This window comes from Photinus pyralis, unplaced genomic scaffold, assembly GCF_008802855.1.
Source record: "Photinus pyralis isolate 1611_PpyrPB1 unplaced genomic scaffold, Ppyr1.3 Ppyr1.4_LG4, whole genome shotgun sequence".
NCBI lineage: Eukaryota > Metazoa > Arthropoda > Insecta > Coleoptera > Lampyridae > Photinus > Photinus pyralis.
In genome coordinates this window covers 18,151,037-18,174,205 of record NW_022170511.1, presented here as the reverse complement: position 1 = coordinate 18,174,205, position 23,169 = coordinate 18,151,037, and the positions used below count along the sequence as shown (strand labels likewise).

The 23,169-nt window shown below is 34.7% G+C and overlaps 1 protein-coding gene across 4 annotated transcripts in view; it reads right to left on the bottom strand.

The window, feature by feature from the left end:
- Nucleotides 1-23,169, bottom strand: part of LOC116168299 — a 49,020-nt gene that overhangs the window by 12,823 nt on the left and 13,028 nt on the right. For 2 of the 4 annotated variants that reach the window (XM_031484034.1, XM_031484036.1), the window contains exon 2: nucleotides 1,924-1,969. The exons of the other annotated variants lie outside the window; for them this stretch is intronic. The gene's annotated coding sequence lies outside the window, so the exon portion shown is untranslated. The remainder of the gene's footprint in view (nucleotides 1-1,923; nucleotides 1,970-23,169) is intronic. 4 annotated transcript variants of the gene reach the window in all.

Here is a 23,169-nt window from a genome sequence, read left to right as displayed (position 1 = left end):
AATCTAGGCTAAATTTAAATTCAGTAGACTATAATTACGCCAATTTATTTATACACAAACAGTTTTCGCCACGGGTTACTTTTGTACGGTTGAAAGCGAAACAAAGAAAAATCGTATTCTAATAAAATACCAGTCTTTGGAAGAAATCAAATGCACAAGGTGCAATCGTTCGATTTAACTACCCCTTGAGTTGTGCGAATTTATAGATTATTGCAAATTTTTTCATTACTTATTGTTGCAGCTTTAATTGGCATAGATGCACTACTTTCACTCTCGTCACAGATTTGAGCGAACCCTTACTTGCACCTTAATTTAAATATCTCTTATATGATTTGCTTTATAGTCCAACTGTGAATTGTAATTAACTGCACCTCAAACACTACGTCGTCCACCAAACTCAATGTTAAATTTGCACTCAAATTCATATTGGCAAGGATGTGACTTCTGACATTTGTCGAATTTGCAATTTTATTTAATTACTTTTAATATAAATTTGGTTGGAATACCTTTTCGCAAATATTTCGACGATAAGTATATAACGTGTCTTAGCAATAAATAAAATTGCTTAACCAATGGCCTACTGACCTAGATGTAAACCTCATTCACATTACTGCGTTCGTGCAAGTAGAACAAAGACGGAACGAGTTTAATTTGAAAATGAATAAGTAATCAACGTTCCTATAGTTTAGGGAACTTTGAAATGAATTTCAAGAAGCCTTTAAATCAAGAAGCATGAATCTCTACGGTATTTTGCTGAAGATAGCGCAATTCCCCTTGGAAATTTGTTAGTATTTTTGAGCGAGAGTATAGGCTTAATTGTATCGCGCATTATGTATTTGATTGTGTCGTTGAAATAAAACTATGTGGAACAGAATTCCGTTGTGAAATTAAATGGAAAGTTGAAGCTTCACTTTGGTTGGCAACTTACCAAGTTTTTATTAATTTTTTACAATCCTGACAGTCGATATGCTAACAGCTAGTAAATGATTCGATTATTAAAGTGTAATTGCTCGAGAGATGCTTTCAGCCACATTCATAAGAAATATGTGTGCTATAATGAGGATTTTTGTTTAATAGTCCATTGGGTATACACTTTACACATTGACACCGCCATAAGCTACTTAAGAACTATTAATATACATGGAAGGGACCATATTCACCCCGTTGTCATTCTCAAACAGCTTTCAGGCGCTTATACATCTGTTTATTTAAGGTTAGGTAGGTATTTGGCAGATGTCAAAATAAAACTAAAACGTGGAATAAAGAATCGAGTTGTTCTAAACCCAGCGAAATATCTCTTAGAAAAAAAGTTGTAGCTTTAAAAATTATCGGTTAACTGGTTTGACCACAGATTCGTGTTCGCTTGGTTTGGCACTAAAACATCAAGCTTAGCCACCCTCCTCATTCAATCAAGTGAGGGATGAAAAATAAGGTTGCGGCATTTGTAGTGACGTTCTCTCAGCTACCTCATTTCTTTCAAGTGATGAAATTTATCACAAATTTTCTTGTGCGCGCTTTTACGTGCTTGTTTAAATTTATTAAATCTTTCTCTTATAGTGCGGGAAAATTTAATCCTAAATAATGAAATTGAAACGCCTACGGCGCGGCGTGGGTATGGCTTCCTAAAGATAAAGTGCAAGTGTTGTTCGCACACTTCATACCTAGTTGGCAACTTCTTAATTACTTGGGGTCGATACCACGCCTCAGATGTCTACTAACATAAAACAGATTTTAGTGCGTCTTCGTAAAATCCACAACATATTGCTTCATGGGAGACGCGTGTTTATACGTCTATTTATAAGACATGAAAAAGCTTGTAGGTTATTCTTTCAATGAATACAATCTACAATGGATTTTCGGTTTACGAATATAAAAACGGACTAAGTAAATAAGATTTAAATATTTTAGGGTAGGTATTCTTACCGTATTTGGAAAATATGCCACATTTATTCCTGCCGACTTTTATTACCTGAAAATAAAACGAAAATAGTTAAACAAAAATACAAAGGACATTTGAATGAAAGAGCCAATAAAAAACCAGTCATGTTAAATCAGGATTAAAAGTGAGTCATAAAATTCCGCCAATTATACTCGTAGATAATTTCATTATGCTAAGGCCTTTCTTTATTGTGATTTATTAGCAATTCTTCTTAGTTCTCAATTCGCATATTTTTCTCCTGGGTATTCTAAAACTTGGAGAGTAATAACGAAGACGAGTTTTAGAAATAGATAATAGGAAGTTACAAAATCAAGCAAATTTATTTACGGCCATAACTCATACAAACACGATTTACTTGTTTAGCAGAGCAGTGTTTCTTATACAATTACATACAGGGGTGGCAGTGGGAATACTTGGATAGGTACAGTGATATCAGGAAATACTCATCTTCTTAAAATTAAAAAAAAATTAACTGTGACCAATGCGAATGTAGTTGTTGACAATATTGGGCTGCATTAATAATAGTATATTAAGTATGGAGAACGGTAAGGGATTTTTACCGTTCGAAGACAATTGTTTGGAGGAGGAGCGTTATTGTCTGACGGTACCCTTAACGTTCGACGTGCTTATAACATTTTTTGCGCGATCGAAATTAAAATTATGCAACCAATATAAATATGCACTAAGAAATTAACGAGCAGAATAAATCGAAATGATCGAAGTGGTATGGTGTACATCACTAGGCAACCAGTTTAAATGTCAAAATTGAAATTAATAATTTCATAAAAATGTGCATGTGTCTAATGTAGTTTACTAGCTTTGCACTTCCTTTATGACTTTATGAGCGTCTTGCTATAGGAAAAACAGCACAAATTGTACGTTTAATTTACCTAACAATAATTAAAGATTAAATGTAATGTAAGACTGTTGATTTTTAAAAAGGCGTCGGTAAGTATTTTTGCTGTTCTGTTTTTAGATCGGTAAGTAATTTTGGCGTCGTAATCATAGTAACTGGTAAATTCTACGTACTGTCATGGAAACACCCATGGTAAATAGTCAGAAATGACCGATCGCGCAAAAAGAATATTTTAGAATTCATTTAATTCTACTCACTATTACAGTTATGTTTTGTATTGCTGTCCGTCCGTGCGTGTGTTTTATAATTATTTTTAAAAGTGGCCGATAGTGTTGAAATTTGGCGTACTGGTACTTTGGACGTACAGGAAACTGATTCAATAGGAACAAAAGCTATGACTTCGAGTGAATCGAAAATAGGAAAAATTGTAATACAATCGAGTTTGGACTTTCGCTAGATGATTCCCTATGACTCTTAGATATCCAACTTTTCTATGTGGGTCAAAATTATTCTTTACACATGAATTTGGAGTTGTAAAAGCTTTCAAACGCATGTGTGACTCAAAGATGTTAAATTGCTTTTCTGGGGCCGCATGTATTTTGATCAAAACATGTCCTGCTTGGTTCCATGGAAACATGTTGCTACCTTTATTCCAACTTTAGGTTTCCAAAAATTGTTATGTCTGGTCAAAATCGCGATTCAGATCAAGAGTAATTTTTTTTTATGAAATTGGGTTTAAAATAAAAAGCAAGCCCAAGTGCAATGATGAAATTTAAAATGTACAAAAAAGTATATCCGAAATGTAAACAGTAAACATCCCCTTTTACTAAATTTGGGAGATAAAAAACACGACAAATGTCATGATAATTGTTAACACCGGTACATACTCCACGTATCTTCCCCATGGAATAATTCCTCATTTTGTATTGATTCTCTTTTTTCCTCCTTGAGATTTCTCATTACCTAATCAGCCTTGTGATCTATCACTAACGTAATTTCACTTTGTAATTTTAAGCATGGCATCAAACGCTAAACCAGGAGCGGTATAATACTGGAGGGGGTCAAGTTTATAAGTATTTAAACATGTTTGACGAAAATTTTGGAAAATGTCAGCCAAAAGTAGAACAGGTTATCTCTCAAAAACGTCATTTTCCCTGGAAAATAACGTTTTTTGGCAGATAACCTGCCGTTAAGTTTGACGTTTTTGATACATCACAGGGCTGAATGTGAGCGTAAATTAAATTAATAACAAGCCAAACAATTGACAAGTTGAAACTGGGTCGCAAATTAGCTTAGAATGTCCGAATTTGATCGAGAGTGTCATCACAAATTGATACCATCTAAAATTTTGCCACTGAAACTTGAATGGGGCAACGGAATTTTCTGAAAAAATGTTTCCGGCTGAATTTAGTAATATTCTGGGTTAATTAAAATTTTGTTAGATGGTATTACTTTCACTTTCCACGCTCCAACAATATTCAAATCAAGCAAATAAATACGTTTTGCCTGTCGATCGATTATATCTAAATAAGATGATGCAGTACAGGGGTCTCGCACGATATCGATTTTTGTGTGTAGTAAATTGAAACCGTAATACGCTTAAGATTTTGAGAGATACAATTAAATTACATAATTACAGTTCTACAATAAATAATAATGTTACCGCAGTGTTGCGTGTTCGCAAAAGGTCACGATACCTTTTCGTTTGTCAACTAAATTCGGAATCATCCTTAGGAATCCCTATTCCGTTATTGGATGCGTTGTATTTTATTATAATACATCACTTAAAAAGCGATAAAAGGTATTTTACCATCAGTTGACCTTTAGTATCTACGAGTTTGTGTTTATTAATGATGACGAGAGTGCATGAAACGTGAACGTTGCCTAGACTCGAATTGAAACGACGCTTGTCAACAATTACGTTGTAAAATTGTCTAATTATGCAACTCTGAGCGTATTTTGCGGCGATTACGTCGAAGCTTCCGCATGATTAAATCCGTGTTGATTTGAAAAAACGTTGCAACCGAATTAATACCTAATCGATCTAACTAACTGTCCTTGGTTTCTAAAATTCATTTTGCTCTGCTATTAACACAACCTTTCCCCTAAGTAGGTATGTGATCGCTGCATGGTTTTAATGCTATTGAACAAAGTTTCAAATAATGTATTAATAATTTTTTTATATCGGATTCGAGGTTTGAATTTAAGATAAGATACGTCTCGTATCGTATTTAACTTGCTTTATAATAAATACGTGATTAATAAGCAGTAAATGTCTTAATTACAGTATTACACAACTCGCGTTTTTTTGTCAATTTTTTTTGTTCCGCTAAAAAAGAATTAGTAAATGATGAAGCACATAAAATTGTACCCAAATAATGTCTGTCCGAAAGTAACTATTTGCTAAATATTGATTTGCAAATTCGAACATCACGCTTACAAAACCCAAGTGTTTACTCAGACTCCGCGGTAATTAAACCCACGACTATAAATTACAATAATATACCTCTATAAACATGGAAGGTCAGGATAAATTTAATATTGCTACAAATATTTTGTGTCATATGAATGTATCTAGATGGCGCTGAACTGAAAAAATCATTTTTAACATGCAAAAATTCGACTACTAAAGTGATAATCTGCAGCACTCTGTTATCGATTGTACAACATCCAAAATGAAATGGAATGCAACTTGGAGAAAATTAAAGTTTAATTTTATGACGTTTTTATAGTCATTCGCGAGTTTATGACTTTTCCGTTTTTTATTGTTTCTTTAGGTATATGCTTGTCGTAACCCATCTGAACTCGAACTAAATAAAGCCGATACTTTTGTTATAAAATCATAAATTAAAATTTAAGGTTTTTCAAAGTTATAAATTTAAATGAAATATACGAAATTTATACTTTGCAATTAACTCCCAATTTTTCATATTACCGTTACTTAATTAATAAATGAAAAGGGAAGACGTCCTAAAAGGAAGCTGTTAAATTCATTTACATCTAAAATTCTGTTCTAATTAACATTCTAACAAACAATAAGGATGTAGACTCGAAATTATTTTAATAGAAAGTAGGCGTTATGGAATTACGTTCAGCCGTACGAATATACGCGGTTTAAATTAGAGCTAACAATATGCGTGCATATTAAAAAGTGTTTAATGGCATTTTCTTTATTTCCCTTTCAGAAGTTTTAGGATACGGTAGCACATAATTAATGTGATATATGGACGAAATTTATACTTCAACTTGAAAATGTACCTTCAGATATTATATACGCACACGTTACATCCTGCTACCCTCATTAACCCAAAAAGCTTACATCATTATTATTTACAAATTGTAATTGGGTCAACGTGCTTAATTTAAACAATTAACAAATGTTGACCAACTGAGTGTTTGCTGCGCTTGAGAGCACATCTAACCTGAAGTTTTCATTTCCAATTCGACTCGAAAAAACAATGGGAATCGAGGAGTAATAGTTGAAACATACTTTTCTAATAAACTAAACTAGTTTGTTAATACGCCCTTCAATGCAACCATGCATTAGCACTTTAGATTTTTATAACAAAGCGAATAGAATTTAGGCGTCACTAACAAAACACATTTTTCGTCAAAAATTATTGGAACTTGGGGGACGCGGAAGTTATTCGTGTAGTCACAGGATGAAGTTTAAAGAGGGTTCAGGGTTTGAGGGCGAAACCAAAGGTGATGCTGTAAATTCCATTAAACATCATTACAAAGAAACTTTAGCTGCACTGAAAAAACTGACGGAAACCAATGAAAACTTGAGCACACGACGAGTTGCTTAGGCCTCTGGCAAGCGCTACTGCTCAAAGTTACTTATCTGCAAACGTAAGGACTAAATAAAAACGTAAAAAAAATTCACAAATCTAAAATCCATGCAGATATTGATAGGGTAGCATATTTGAGCCATTAAAATAAAACATTGTCAAAAAAAATATGGATTTGGTAAGGTGATCTATTGCCTGAAATGGTGGTGGTGGTTCGGGATACAATTGGGAATAAATTAGTAAACTGGAATAACTTGTTTTTCCTCCACTATTTTTGTTGATGTAGATACTTGTTGTCCCCCTTTTGACAAATTTTCTTTACTAAAAGATTAAATATTATTAATTTATTACCACAATTTGGTCTCATCTGCTCTAGAACCAAAATATAAAATCCAAATGGATGGCACAGATTCCTCGCTTTAGTTGCTGATCGGATTTTCACAATACCGCATCGGGTCCTCTTCTTTGCCACTTAATAATGGTACCAACAAAATAACGAACGAGCGCAAATTGTTAGACATTAAACCACGATACATGTGAATTGTGACGTTACCCAATAAATACAACCATAACCATGGAAGATCTGAAATCTGAATCAATGCCGAAACTCAACTTTCGGTCCGGCCGATCTCCCGTTAATTCTGCTCAAGATGCTACCACTCTGTGCTAAAAGATTTCTGCTTAAGACATTCAACTCTCTCTTTGCATACTGAATGTTTTCAGCAATATAATAAATTCTGAATCCAAACAAAGCGCTATCCGATCCCTCATCATACAAACCGATCCCACTGACATGCACTATGTGCAAGCTCCTGGAGAAGATTCTTAACAACAACTTAATCTGATTTTTCGACTTCACTAACCTCCTATGTACGCTGGAGTGTAAAATACACAATGCTTTCGCAACAGGACAATCGGTATGAGCCGCCTGCCTTGATCTGCAAAAAGTTTTCGTTCTTCATTGAAAACTTCTTAAATAATAGAACCTTTCAAACCATGCAGTACAGCTCAAAAATCCGCAGCTTCTAGACCACCTCAAGGATCTGTTTTAAGTTCAACGCTGTTTCTAGATGCAGTAGCAAACATTAAAGGTAGAAATTTAATGTCAGCATTCGGAATCCTTCACTAAGAAAACTTTGGTGAGAAGACCAAGGGTATGGTTTTTACGAAAAGATCTGCAGTATAACCGCCAGTTCTTCCCCTATTTAATCAGCAGCTCCAATTCTATGACTGTTAACTACCTTTGAGTACTCTTTGATCACAAACTCACATAGAATGAACACAAATCGGTCGATTAAAGAGTGCAACAAAAACATGTGACTCATAACACTTGGGGTGTAGAATCAACCATGCTTCTGCAATGCCTCGCGTCAGAACTCCCCATTTACATAATACGCGATATCCTTACTTTAAATTATATCCTAGTTTGCAATTCGGTTCATAAGTGGTCGAGATACGAAAAGGGCCCCCCCCCCTCTCCAGTTCCGAAAGTGTGGTTTTGCGCGTTTTTATAGTTTTTCAGGTTAGGAATAATGCACCTTTTCTTTTGACCACTCATCACCGTGCACGTTAGTAAGGGAAGTAGGAAGTATTGCAGTGGGGTAAAAAAGACTCCCATCTTTTTACGGAAATACAAGTTTTGAAGAACCAGGAATCCGAATTAAACAAAATCTTGAAGATGTCGGTTGGCCTGTCTCTCTGTACTTTCATTTTCGATTAAACGACGGAACCGATTGAAGCCAAATTTGGTACGCATTCTTAAGCCGTAAAAGAAAGAGATAAAAAGCTTTTGGGCAGAACGCTCATGCGCAGGTGTGTGGGTGGTATCCATTTGTCTGTCCGTCTGTACCACCAGTTTAAGGTTTTTCGTTGTGGTTTCATTCTTATACGGTGTAACACAGCCCCGAGACCAGAACGACCAAGGTTACTTGGATTGGTCACTTCTTCTTCCCGAGCTATTACTGATTCTGTGCGGAAAAAGTACGCTTTCGTCGGCCGCTAGTGACCACGTTTTTAACTTGTTCTTTATCGTTCGTCAATCAACTTGTTACCAAGCAATTTATAGCAACCAAACGATTAGACACTGACAATCAATCTGTTCAAACCTCATCTGCAGGTCATAACAAATAAAACTGCACCATCGAATAGTTATAGTATATTAAGTATGGAGAACGGTAAGGGATTTTTACCGTTCGAAGACAATTGTCTGAGAACGGTAACCCTTAACGTTCGACGTGCTTATAACATTTTTTGCGCGATCGAAATTAAAATTATGCAACCAATATAAATATGCACTAAGAAATTAACGAGCAGAATAAATCGAAATGATCGAAGTGGTATGGTGTACATCACTAGGTAACCAGTTTATTTGTCAAAATTGAAATTAATAATTTCATAAAAATGTGCATGTGTCTGATGTAGTTTACCTACTAGCTTTGCACTTCCTTTATGACTTTATGAGCGTCTTGCTATAGGAAAAACAGCACAAATTGTACGTTTAATGTACCTAACAATAATTAAAGATTAAATGTAATGTAAGACTGTTGATTTTTAAAAAGGCGTCAGTAAGTATTTTTGCTGTTCTGTTTTTAGATCGGTAAGTAATTTTGGCGTCGTCGTAATCATAGCAACTGGTAAATTCTACGTACTGTCATGGAAACACCCATGGTAAATAGTCAGAAATGACCGATCGCGCAAAAAATCAATTACTTACAACTTATAATCTAAAAATTTTTTAGTATCACATAGCGTACCTATGATCTATCCCTAGCACTACGTTTCAATACGATGATTCAGTAATTGAACTTTCATCGAGACAGACATCGTATGAGTTTGGGGAATGCCGTATACCACATACATATTAATTCGTCTCGGAATAATCGCCAAAAAGAATCCTTATGCCACACAACTTGCGATTATTTTGTCCAATGCAAAAAAAAACCGCATACCTTCAGCATTGTCTTAACGTGTACTACAACATAGACTGCGACGGGCTGCTATGCAAGAACGAAAGTCTATTGACCTCAAATTAGTCAGATTAGCGTTTTTCACTCAACTACCTACGATAAACTGTTATCAATTTGAATGGTTTACGTTTAATTCTAGTAATCTAGTAGTCTATTTCGGCATCTTCAAAAATTCGTCGTTACCCTACTGTGTAAGTAGGGTGATTATTATAAAAGCCTAGGTTCTTAACTGTTGCCGGTCGTTCTCGAATGGAGAGATATCATCAGCTAAACACAGCGTTGTGGATATTTCTGGCTTTATTCACAGTAAATGAGCGGAACATTTACACTAATTGTTAAATGGGCATTCTATGGATGTGTCATAACAGTACCAGTTATCGCACCACTATATTAATTTTACGAAACAAAATATGTAATTATTCGAATTAAGAATTGAATTTAGTTTCGTTATGGTTCGACAATCGCGATTTAATTCCTTAAGTGTGCTCAAGTTACCGCCTCGCATTTGCAAACTTGTGCAAGTTTCCTATTCTGTAAGTCCAATAAGAGATAGTACACACGTGTGTGATTGAATTGTTAAAGGCAATGTCGTGTCACCTTCACGACAATTCGTGTGGGTGTTAGGCATCTTAAGTTCAGATATCGATATGTTTATGTAACTCAACGGAATATATATTTTAGCGTTAGCTAATAGAAAAACTTTCACTGCTAGCGCATGCGTTCAAATTAGTGGCACACTTTTTCGAGTATAAAGCAGGTCAAATTCGACGTAATCGCAAAATTGGTATACGTACAGGTCGAAAACGGTTTCTTCTTCACTTTTTACTTACCTACATAACGAATTAATTTAGGTTAATTATAAGCAAAAGAGATTTAAATCGACGCAATCGCTCCAGAAAAGACACAAAACTGGAAACCGAGCGTAAAATGTACCTACTCGCGCAATTGCAACGGGAATTACATAAATGTATAAGAATTTAATTAAAAATAATTGTGTTTTTAGATTAATGCGCATAAATAACCTCCTTTAAAAGTGCATTATCGGGCGGCTCCACAACTAAAATGGACTAAACTTCGCGCCGTCATGAATTCGCTAATCAATAAATTTTATAGCTAACCGATACTTTCTGTTAATTTAGATTTAATAAAAGTCGATCATTTACCCATCACTGGCATTTGGAATAATTAATTTGAAACCTTATACCAAAACGAGAGCTAGAAAAAACCTATACAAATTTTTATCTATAGGTACTCAATTAATTAGCAGCAACTGTTAAACCGGATGTAGCAATGCGTACAACCACAATTAATGTGGTATAGATAATTTTGAATATTGAACAATATCAATAAACGTAGTGTAGCCATATAAAAAGCCCATTACGATTAAACTCTCAAATTGGATATTTTATCACCTTATTACTATATATTACTTTAATTTGTTTTCCGCTAGAACTTTTCACTCGGTATTGCGACATAATTTACCTAGACGCCATTATTTTTCAATCCAATTGTCGTGCGCGTATACTTCATTATGTGGCATTAAAATACCCGTTATAGGTTGATTATAAATTCGTATTTCGATCAAAACAACCAAATTAATACTAATTGGGCGTTCCTTTTGAAGTAATCTTGTTTTATTACATCCAAATCATTAATTTACACGGCGTTTGTAGAAAAACTTTATTAAATTTGAAGAAGACTTTAACAGTATTGTTAATAAATAACCGTTTAATAAAGCTGGACGGTCTGAATAGCATGCAACGGCCATGTTTTATGTTCTCTTCAGAGACTTGCAAGTTACCGTGACCTTTTCGCCGTGTTTTACAGTCTTTTTCATGTGTGATGAGAAAAAGATACGCGCAATCTGCTTACCTTATTTGCTACTTAGAATGTTCATTATAATGCAGATGCGGAGTGTTATGTAAGAACCAATTATTGCTAACCTGCGCGATGCTGTAGGTAGTTAAATTGGGTACGCCTGCGATCTAAAAACGTTTGAGGTGATTCTAAAAATGAATGTCAAGTGCTAAGTTTAATTCGATAAAACTGCCTATTAGGTTACGTAGTTCTCTTCGCAGTCTGCAGGATTAAAATAAGACTCATTTTTAATTAAGTTACACGTGGAAAACTTTGATTTAAACTCCAATAAAGGGCATCAGATAAAAGTGACTGCCAATATTTTCAGGAGACTTCTAGACAAAAGTTTACAGGCATCGGTGGGAAGCGAAATATCTGCAGTTGTCAACTTTTATTATCGGAAATTCTTTTTAAGTTAAGATTTACAAGACCTTTCAAAATATATATTCGTGAAGATTTTGCACGGTCAATAAATAACAACCGGGTGCATACTTATGGAAATTAAGACGAGCAAAATGGGCACTACTGTTCCATAGAAAATATGTGTTCCTTCAATCGTTTAATACAGCTTCAATAGATACAGTTTTTAAGTAGGTGGTCGTCCTTGACGATACGGAACTTTTACCATAATATCCTGGTGACTCGATAGATTTATTGTAACACAAAGTAATTAGTGAAATCGTGTTTGAATAGTCAATTACAGGTAATTTTATGTAATAACAAAAAAATTCAATACGATCTCTACAAATATGGGTCCCTGATTTGCAGTTGGAAAGAGGACAATATTTTGCCGTGTTATAATTTCTAATGACCTTTATTAATATTACCGAGATAAAACACTAATCAAGGACCAGTAGTTGTACAATTAAAATGTCAATTAGGAAGTTCTCATTTTCCAAGTCGATTGCTTAATGTGTACGTGATCAAAGCTGATTGTCCTTTACGAGAATCATGCGCTATTTTTACTACACCTGTTTTAAACAAAGTAATTCAAAAATATCGATCAGAACTTTCTTCAAATAGGCTAATTTAAGATTTTTTGGTTACTTTTCAAATACGCAATGCAATAATTGCCATTTTTCACACGATATACATGGTTATAAAATAGTACTTACATAGTTAGTTATTATGTAAGACGATTAAGGGATATTTTAACCATTGCGTAATTAATTTTCACGAGATGGTTAGCTTCCCTTTATTGTCGTGAATAATACAAAACTTGATTCTATAACAGAAGTCATATAAATCATTGTAAAGCTTCTGACCATTCTACTATACTTATACTGGAACGCGCACTTGCGGTCTCTGCTATAGAAACGTAGTTCGCTGAAAGAGATAGCGTAAGGGGGGTTTCTGTCACTGGCACTCATTAGGAAACTGATCATGATCATTAATATATTCAAAACATATCAAATAGGTTACTCTATGCAAGCGCTGGAGTAGGACAGAGACTTCGTTATGGCCCTCTCTCTAGAATGGTGCTGGCAGACTGAGCGCGCGTTTCAGTATAAATACAGTTCAGTGGCGTCGCGGTCGTTTCTATAGAGACAGCATTGTCGTAAGTTCTGAACGTCATTTTATATCGTACTTCGCGTTGCAGGTTAAAAAAGAATGACAAATGTCATTAACATGCACAATCATCTGTTTCACTTTATGTGTCCTTACGGTTAAAGTAATCGCCTTATCTACCGTCACGGTTAAAGAGCTTATACTCATTCAAACCTATTAAAATGTCAATTTAACATGTGCTATAAAATAAACAGTTTTTATTCAATTCACGATCCACAATGTCATATACATCATTTCATTAATTAGTCAGTAATTAAATCGCGCGTCAACAGAAATTCGACACTTTAAGGTACGCGCACATAGAAAGGCATCGGACAGGCGGTACGGATCGGAAAAAATAGTCTTAATGGAATGAAATGCAGTTCTATGTGCACGTACCTTTATTCTCATAAAAGTTGAAATCTTGCGGGAAATTTGGAGAACAATTCCGATAAAAGCATGCCCATGACCAGCGCACTAGCAACGGATTACGTATGGAAATGATTTCAGTTTTGTGACAGTGTTGAAGAATCCAGGTGTTTATCACGCGAATTTAAATAAACTAACTTTTGATTAAAATACGAAAGCGTTTACTGGAAGACATGGACGAAGAAAATCCTGTATTTCTATCACATTTTTTTAAATTAAATGTACCTACAATATTGCGCCTTTTCTAATTAATTAATTCTGGGTTACTGTTCAAAAAGCCTACTTAATTGTGCAAATTTCAGAAATATTTGTTTTAGTTCCTTCTACAACCAAATTTTTTATGCATACTTAGTTGATACACTATGTCTAATAATTGATTCGCCTGTTCTTTATATTCTGTATTTTATTTTTCCAGTTTTTATTTTTTAATGCTTAAAATTGTCCGTTTTCCAATCTATAATCACTAATCACAAGAAGTAATTGAACCCTTTAAATTCACAGAGTTGTTCAATACAGCCTATATAGAGTCGCCCCGGATTTAAAGCTATAAGTATTATTCAAAGTTGTTTGGTGTATAATGAACTTACCCTTGCGTTTTACTTGAACTTCACGTTTCTACTGTATAGTGTGAATAAGTATAGATACGAATTACCCGGCGAGGTTGTTATACCTGTACCTGTCATTTACGGCAACCTTGGTTTTATGAATAATAAACATTTTGTTAGTTTGGCAATGTTAAATTGTCTAATTAGTTGCTAGTGTGGGAAACAGCAATTTAAATCTGATAGTATGGAGGCAATTTTTTGCGACCATCGTTTCTTAAATGCCTCTATCGTAACCGTTTCCATACACCACTTTCATATTCTGTCCAACCTAAAAGGGGTGCCGTGCGCATAGAGGTGTTCAAATTTACTCCCCCTTAGAATATTTAAATATTAAAACATACATGCAATTTTACGTTGCATTTACACTATCCATTTAGACGTATATGTCTGTCTACCTTAAAAAAATTGTTTGAATTGAATGCCGATTGGTTTGCCGGAGAATATAAATGAAACTTTTGCACTGACTATTATAATAGTCAGATTGTGAAGCAGTAAGTATTCAGTCGCAAATCTGCAAACCACTAACGACAAAAACGAATTACAAATCCGTGAACTACCCTCTACTCCGACTTCACAACGATCATAAAAAGGCAATCAACCCCTATGCAGTTCGAAATGTCTTTCTGTATTAGTTTAAGCAAGTGTAATCTGTTTTTGCCTACACTGTGTTTCATGTTTGTCGATATAAAAAATCGCGTAAAGTAAAGCTTTTTCAATTCATTACAGAGGAAACTAAATTGAAAGACATTTTGCTACTACCTGCATCCATCACAAAGAAAGGCACGAGGTAATTTGAGCTTTTAGATTTGCTTAAAATCGAGTATTGATGACAGTAATTTACTCTAAATATGTATATCTATTGTTTAAATACGACTGCTAATCCCACGTTATTCCTCGAGACAATGAGAAATTTGGTTTTAGCTATTTTATTGTCATCATGAAACTACATACCACTTGAATGGTCGTTTCAAAAATTTACACTTGAACACTGTCCACAGCACTCCGCATTTCGCTTAGTACCTATGTGATGTAATTGTCACACACCACGCAAATTGAAGGATGAGAAAACTCGCAATTCCCTTCCGACCTCCGCCAAAATGACAATCGCCATTAAAGATTTTATGCGATCCATAAAAGTTGTTCACCTCAAACCAATTCCTTTGTATGCGTTTGAACTAAAGGAAGATGCCTATGTATACAAACAAGTGGTTGGTTACTCATTCGATGTCCTATATGGTAATGAATCAATATGAATCATTTCTATTCATTCGTATCCACGTTAAATCCTGCTACAGGATCTACCGAAAGTAGGGAAACTTAACCAATTACTATAATTGTATCGATTTTCGTTTGGTATAAAAACAGCACGAGAGCGTTAAAGCTCCCGTAATGTTTAGAATGGATATATATTTAGAGTGAAAGAAAACTTTAAAATAGCTTGAAATTTAAAAAAATCTCCCGAAGATTCCCATTTAATCCCAGTAAAACACACAGCCCTCTTTTTTCTATTTTTATTATCCATCATTTTATAGATAGCGTTGAAAAACGTGTCCAACGTAAAAATTTCGTGAAATAATAAAAGCTAATTTTAGTTATCAACGCTGTTATCGTTGACGGTATTTATTATTACACGCCGAACATCATCAATTTTCCGCATTCCTTCCTGTCACTCCTCGCTTTTTCCTCTTTGCGCGCTTTTCTATAATATCTAAAACGGTCGATTCCCAGAGTACATGTGAATTTAGTACCTGTCTGTCTGTTTTACGTCCGATTAAAACTATTGGAAAAGTTTTGAAATAACCTCACTTCCTTGATTAAATAAAAATACCGCGCCTAAAAATTTCATTTCACCCTGAAAAAAGGCCGACGCAATTTGTTTTAGTGAAAATTCTCCGTGTAAGGGGAAAGCCGCATTCTATAATAAATCACTTTTGTGTATGAACTGTAAAAATATTAGATTCTGTATCTAAATCTTATTCAACAAAGAGCCTTAGAAAAAGGATTTTGACGGGTTGTATTTTTTAAGTGAAATTATATATGAATTTTTGCGATGTTAAATATGTTTACAATCCATAATTGTGGGGAAATTTCGCAGTTCTTTGTTTTAAAACTTTTAAATTATCTGGTTCTTCAATAAATTTTTCCACCCCTCATTAAATAAAACATTTTCATTAAAAATTTAATTGCTGCCTGCGGAAGTATCGTTTGTATTTTTAATAATCACAATTCGCTTTAATGGTAATATGAAAAATCAGGAATGTACAAAATTAGGGTGTTTCAATTTAAAGTTTTTGTTTTAAATTAATGGAGTTTCAACGTTGTTCTTTTTCCGACCGTTGTTTTCTATAAAACTAAGCAGCGTTTAGATGTCAATCGTATAGTCATCTAATTGATTATCAACCTCTTTTACGAGCGTTCGTTTACTTCAAAATGGATTAGGCTGTTAGTAAACATCAGATTGTAAAAAGCGTTAATTTGTGAAGGAATAGAGGTTGAGTAACAAAGGATTATTAATCCTTATCGTTAACATCTCATTTGACATGAAAATTCATTCTCATTAGATAGAGAATGCAAGCACACACGTATTAAACAGGTCCGCGCAATAATTTACATCGTAGGAACTCGACAAGAAGTGCAGTAATAATATTTATGGTAAATGCTTTAAAACAGTTACTGCTCGTTGTGTGAACGTGTTCTTCAAGAAGCCAACTAGTGCTCGCTTGCTTGGCTGTGGAGACCATCATAACGCAAAACAATTTATTTTCCACCTTCCTCCTGTAAACCTTTCTGCATCTTGTATCGCAAAAAAAAAACAAATTTGAATCTTAGAAAATTATGCAAAACTAAATTGCAAGGGTTTAGCATTTTTTAAATACGATACGCCTACCTACATAGACCTGTATGAAAGAAGTTGAATGCCCTTTGCGTTTGCAACACTATACAAATTGCTTCTTTTAAAACTTGGTCCGCATTTTTCATATGTCCTAATTGACTCGACATTTATGTTTGATGAAACCGTTACATTCAAGATTATGGTGAGAACCTGCAAATTTTTAAGGACTGAGCATTACCGTTTTCCTGAGGTCAAGTGTCACGAAATGCCACTGGAGCGCAACAATTTTACTAAATAGCAATAACAAAAAAAAGGTTAATAAACCGATAATCTGTATCAGTCATAAAATGTAATCATATACAATATAGCTTCACGTTCCACGGCCTACACAAGATGTATTTACAACTTGAAGCATCACATCATCAGTTATTGCGCTGACACACCTACTCCACTATACAATTACTTATTATTTTATTTAAATAAATACTGCACGTAATTGAACAAAAATCAACCTTTGATTCGGCAATGAGCTGCTTTCCTAATAGGCAATGGTCGTTCTTCAAAAACACCTGACCCAAACCGAAACGAATTCCTAATTTATTAATTTTACTAACGGGAACATCAACGGCATCGCATTTTCGGCGAGACGCAATACAAACCGAAAACGCAATCAAATCAAACAGAGAGATGCTAATGAAGCAATTATTTTTTTATATCATAAATCCCAGTTGTACGTCTACAATTTTAAGTGAAATTTAGGCCCTTTCCATGCACGACTGTTTAAAATTCGTCGCGGCACTTATTCTGTATAAGGTAATGTGACAAACGCCTATGAAGGTATTACGCGGAGCTAACAATAACTTACCTTGATTAATTTTCGATACAAACAGTGAATTCTAAGCGTGGTGTTTTTCATACACCTGATAGGTTGCGCGTAAGCGATGGAAAAGTTTGTTTGATCTTGATGGTTCTACAATTTTATTAATGAAGTGCTAGATGTGTGCGGCTGAGCGAGGAGTAACAGTCATCAATCAACCTGCTTATTTAAATGAAAATAACACAGACGTAGTTTCTCGCCTTAAATGATGGCAAATGGAGCACTTGTTTCACAATTGACTGCAACACAAATTTTAATTTCCAAGCCACGCCGAGCAGGATTCATTCTTTGTCGCAATCGTTTTGTGTTGGCACTTTCACAATATTTTTTGTTGGGCGCCCATGACCTCCCCCCCGGCATAGGAATTATTTTAAGTTTTTATTTATAATCTGTAGCTGTTTGCTTTATCATTGTTTGGTTTTTCGTTCATAGATTGTTTTAGCAATTAATATCTATATTTATCAACATTTTCCCAGTAAATCGGTTAACAGTATTTTTAAACAAATATACTCTGTGTCCAAGATAAGGTAACATGGATATCTCCGAGACCATAGAAGATACGACGATGGTCAAATTAGAGAAATGATGGGAATTAAAAGAGTTATTGTTATTACCATACCAGAAAAAAAGGATATGCTGTCACCTACTTTCTCAGATGTAGTGTTGCTAGCCATGATATGGGAATGGATTTGATGGTTCCGTCATCTAGTATAAAAATAGTCACGCAGGTCCACTACAAAACTTATATCTTTTTCTTCGCAGGAGCTAGATAGAAATGAAAATATAATAGCATAATTTGTGTACGCTTCACAAGCGACCAGTTTTGCAATGAGCGCATACCTGCGACTGTTTTTATAGTAGACGACGCGACGTCTAGTCTCATTGCAATATTTAATTCTGTACCCAATTTGTTTCACATGTACACTATTTAAGTAAACTGGACAACAATCGCTCACATTTCGGTATGCAAGTCTACCATCTGTGCCTCATCTGGGGCGAAATGAGAGCGAAACAAACATACTGACTGGAATAGGTGGAAGGCCACGGAAAATCACCACCGAATCTCTCCCCATTTAAAAAAAAGAGGATCCCAGGTGGGTAGGATCAATGGTCCAGAATCCCATACTATTCCGCAGTCCCCCATTCAAGGGAGGGCAAAAAACGCCTAAAGGCCACCTTATGCGAGTAGGAGCGTGGATAGCAAGGAGTTTAGGGAGCGTAGGCAGATTAGAAGTCTTAAAAAGGGAGAGGGTTGTGTTAGATTTCGATATTGTGGAGGCAAGTGAAATTAAGTGGAAAGACCAGGATGACCTTTGGTCAGGAGAGTACAGAGTGATATGATACACTCAGGTACAGAGGTACAGGTCACACAAGCATGTAAACGAATTTTGCTATTTAGATAGTAAGGTTGCAAAAGATAATCGTAGTAAGGAAGATATATCATTTAGGATAGCGCAGGCTAAAAAAGCATATGAGCAATAAATATAAGAATTAGGAAAGGGCTGATAAACCTAGACGATAGGCAGGAAAGATGAAAGGATAGAAGCATTGAAAATGTGGTGCTTTGAAGGACAATGAGGATTAGCTGGATGGATATGGTAACAAACGAAGCAGTCTTGAAGCTAGTACAGGAAATGTGGAAAACCGTACAGAGAAGACGTGATAGACTGATATGTATGTAGAAATGAAGATTAGCGCAGGATAAGAAATGGTGGAGGACTGCGTCCAACCAATCCTAGGATTGTGGACTCCGAGAAGAAGGACAACAGTATTTTGCAACGGCAAATCCCGGTGTTCGAGAATTTTGTAACGTACACTTATAGCCGGTATTATAAAGTCATAGTTAACTATGTTGTCAGTTAACGATGTCGTTATGGCACGTTAACGTTAGCGTTACATGCCTTAACAACACTGTTAACTGACGACATAGTTAACTATGTCTTTATAATACCGGTTATTAATAATGTAAATTGACGATAACTAGAGAGATGGTGTTTTGTTTTCCTAGTTACAAAATTGCTAAAACTTTTGACGTTTTTTACGTTCCTAGCTTGAGCTGGGGGCTAATGCGATCGCCGTTTTTACGAAATGTGAAAATTTCATAAAAAATATCAAATATTATTTTTTGACTGGTTGCCATCAAAATTACAAACCATCTATGACTGGTTTTTATTGCTACGTATATTAGGACTATGAAATTTCCAGGAGATGTGTGAATTTTTGTAAATTCCAAGAGGGGCATGCAAATTTACAGACACTTTTCCGAATAATGTATGCATTTATAGCTTGCTGTAAATCATTACTAATATTCGCAGAACGCTGTTCCGTACATAAAAAAGTAAGTTTTGCTTTGTGATAGACAGTCCTACTTACAATACAAATTCTAATTACAAGAGATGCGATTTTTATTTTTGTGATTACTTACATAAATATCTTGCAGAAAACGGCTATGGTACTGCGGTTTGCAAATCACAGGAAGATATAACACAAGCAAATAATGGGCTGCTAAATATACAAATTTGAGGTAGGTACGTATTTTCTAGTGTATACTAAATGATAAAATCAGACGTCAACAAACCTTTAATCATTCTTCATGATAACAAAAACAAGGAATTTAGCACACCACAACAATTCCACCACAAACAGTTATCTTCCAGTACGTCATACTCGAGGTTATAATAATTATTATGACTATGACACTTCACCGTGGGAAATTGTTAGATAAAATTGATGAAAAAATGTAAAGGTAACAATCTAATGCATCGGGGCGACCAAGTTCAGGAAACCTCAGGTTAGAAAGTGATTTCTGCAACAGATTTTTAGCTTCCTAGCATGTGCTAGGTAGCTATTGCGATAGCCGTTTTTTGAACATTTCAAAATTTCATCAAATGTCGACGTTTTAGACCATTTTAAGCAACTTTTAAAGAATAAAATTTTTTTCCGTCTGTATGTACGTACGTACGTTTGTTGGCAATTTTCTGAGAAAACGGCTCGACGGATTTTGTTGAAATTTTGTATATATGTTTTAGGCATACCGAACAGAAAAATAACGGGCCGGATTTTTGAAAAGAAATTTTGGAGCGCCGTAACGGCATCGAACTTTTTTTTTCAAATAGCAACCTAAAATTTTTATTCTATTATTTGGAAGAATATTCCTGTGTACAACCTACAAAAAATTGGGCCGGGTTATCTTATCAAAAAACGGAGAAAAAAATTGTCAAAGTCAAAAAATTGTGTTGCATAATGTGCAAAACGCAACGATCTTGTTTCTGAAGCAATTTAAACGAAATTTCTATGGTAAGTCCCTTTAATAAAAGCAAACAAAATTCATGCGCAAAAATCGTGTTGCGCATGCGCAAAAATGCAATTTTCTTATTTATGGAACATTAGCTTCCTAGCATGTGCTAGGTAGCTATTGCGATAGCCGTTTTTTGAACATTTCAAACTTTCATCAAATGTCGACGTTTTAGACCATTTTAAGCAACTTTTAAAGAATAAATTTTTCCCGTCTGTAAGTGCGTACATATGTTGACAATTTTTGGTTTCAGCTAGGAAGCTATTCTGTCAAGAATTTGACACCTGGTTTTAATGTAGGTAAAGCTTTAAACCAGACGCAAATTTTTAAAGAAGAGATGTCTAGGAAACTAAATAAAATAAAACCATTCAAAAATCATCAGTGGTTAGAACAATAGGTTAATCTGATGTGACAAATAGTGACGGAACTTCAAAAACACTATTGATACACAATGGAAATCACAATCCACGCTCTATTGCAATTTTTTAACATGACAATCGTCAATTGAGTGAACTTTGGTTTGGTTGACTGATTACGTTTACAGGGTCCGTCATCAAGGCTATAATGTACCTAAAATGACGTGAGTTTTCGTAAAAAATTCGTGATTTTAAAACGGGCAGGGTTTTCCATCATATGCACTTATAGGGTCTCCTTAGAACCATATAATACAAAATCAATAGGCGACCCCCGCTCAATAAATGATTGTGACGGAGGGGCCAGTTAAAAACACCGTCATTTGCAAACAGGGAATATATTTGTATTTTCCCGTATTGATAAAATTATAACAATTTACTTTTTGAAACGCGTATTCAACCCCCGTGTCGACACCTGATTCCTACGGGTGAATGCGAGTGCCTACATTTCCAAATAATATGAAACAGTATAAATAAAAGCAGAAAAATGAACTGTAATTTCTTATTGAATTAACGTACTTTTTAAACGTGTATGATAATCGTTGATTAAGGGTAGATTTAAATGAAATAAAGACATATGTTAAATATTCAAACTTCGAAGATTCAAACCCGGATATTAACATTAAGATCTCGATTGAACATTCCAACAGACCTCTCTGGTATTCGATGGAAGGTAACACAAACGATTTTACGTATGGTCGCTTAGTTAGAAATATTCATACCAAGAAAGATGATCAAGCTATAATAATACGTCGAGTAACAATTGAAACAACAATTTAAATGTTACTACAGTTTTGAACATATGCCTACAATACAATTAATAAAGTCGAATGACTTTTTGTAATATTGGAGCAAAAATATTATTGGGATACCTCTTGTAGTAATACTTCGGAGCATTAACAATATTGTTGATTCCCTGTGGCGACACTTGACTGGTGAATTTACCCATTACACATTAGCATATATTTTCTGGTTAAAAAGCAGTTGTGATCGGGGATTTAAACTCACCGATGGAAACTACGCCGGAACACATTACGTACCTGCAACAAAAAATGAGTTAACAATGAGACAATGCGTTGTCAACCACTACACGTCAATTGATTTAGCAGCGATATGGCGTTTTTTCTAAGTGGGAAAGTAGCAAAGTAATTTTTATTAACACATGATTAATTGAAGATCAAGGTTGTAAACAGGTTCTAGTAACATTAGTGGGACAAAGACAAAACGATTATTAATTGCCCAATATGGATATAGAAATGCATTTAATTATGTCATAATAAATAATTGAAATTGTCCACAATAACAACTATACTAGTTTATGGCATCAAATTTCAACATTTTCGTTTTTAACTGCCTAGACTCAATTATATCTGCTTGTTTAACATAAAGGTCAAATGCTACACTTATATAAAGTTATTTAATTGATACAAATATATAAAAAGGTTCTTTTCAGAATACTGCTTGGTAACAAAATTCTGTTTGTGTCCTGGAAAATGTATCAGAAATTAATGAGGAAGGCGTCGGATGCACCAAAATGAGATAAATAGTTCAATATCGACCTGCCGATAACTGTTGTGAGTTCTACGTGTAATAAACTGGCGCATTTATCAAATAAATGTTCATAACTGAATAATGGTCACTCGTAACTTGTGTTTTATTAAATTTATTTATTGTTATATCGAATCGATTTTACAACCTTTTGATTCCACTCGTTCTCCTTGCCTTACGATATGAATATTTCAGTGTCGAGATATGTATTT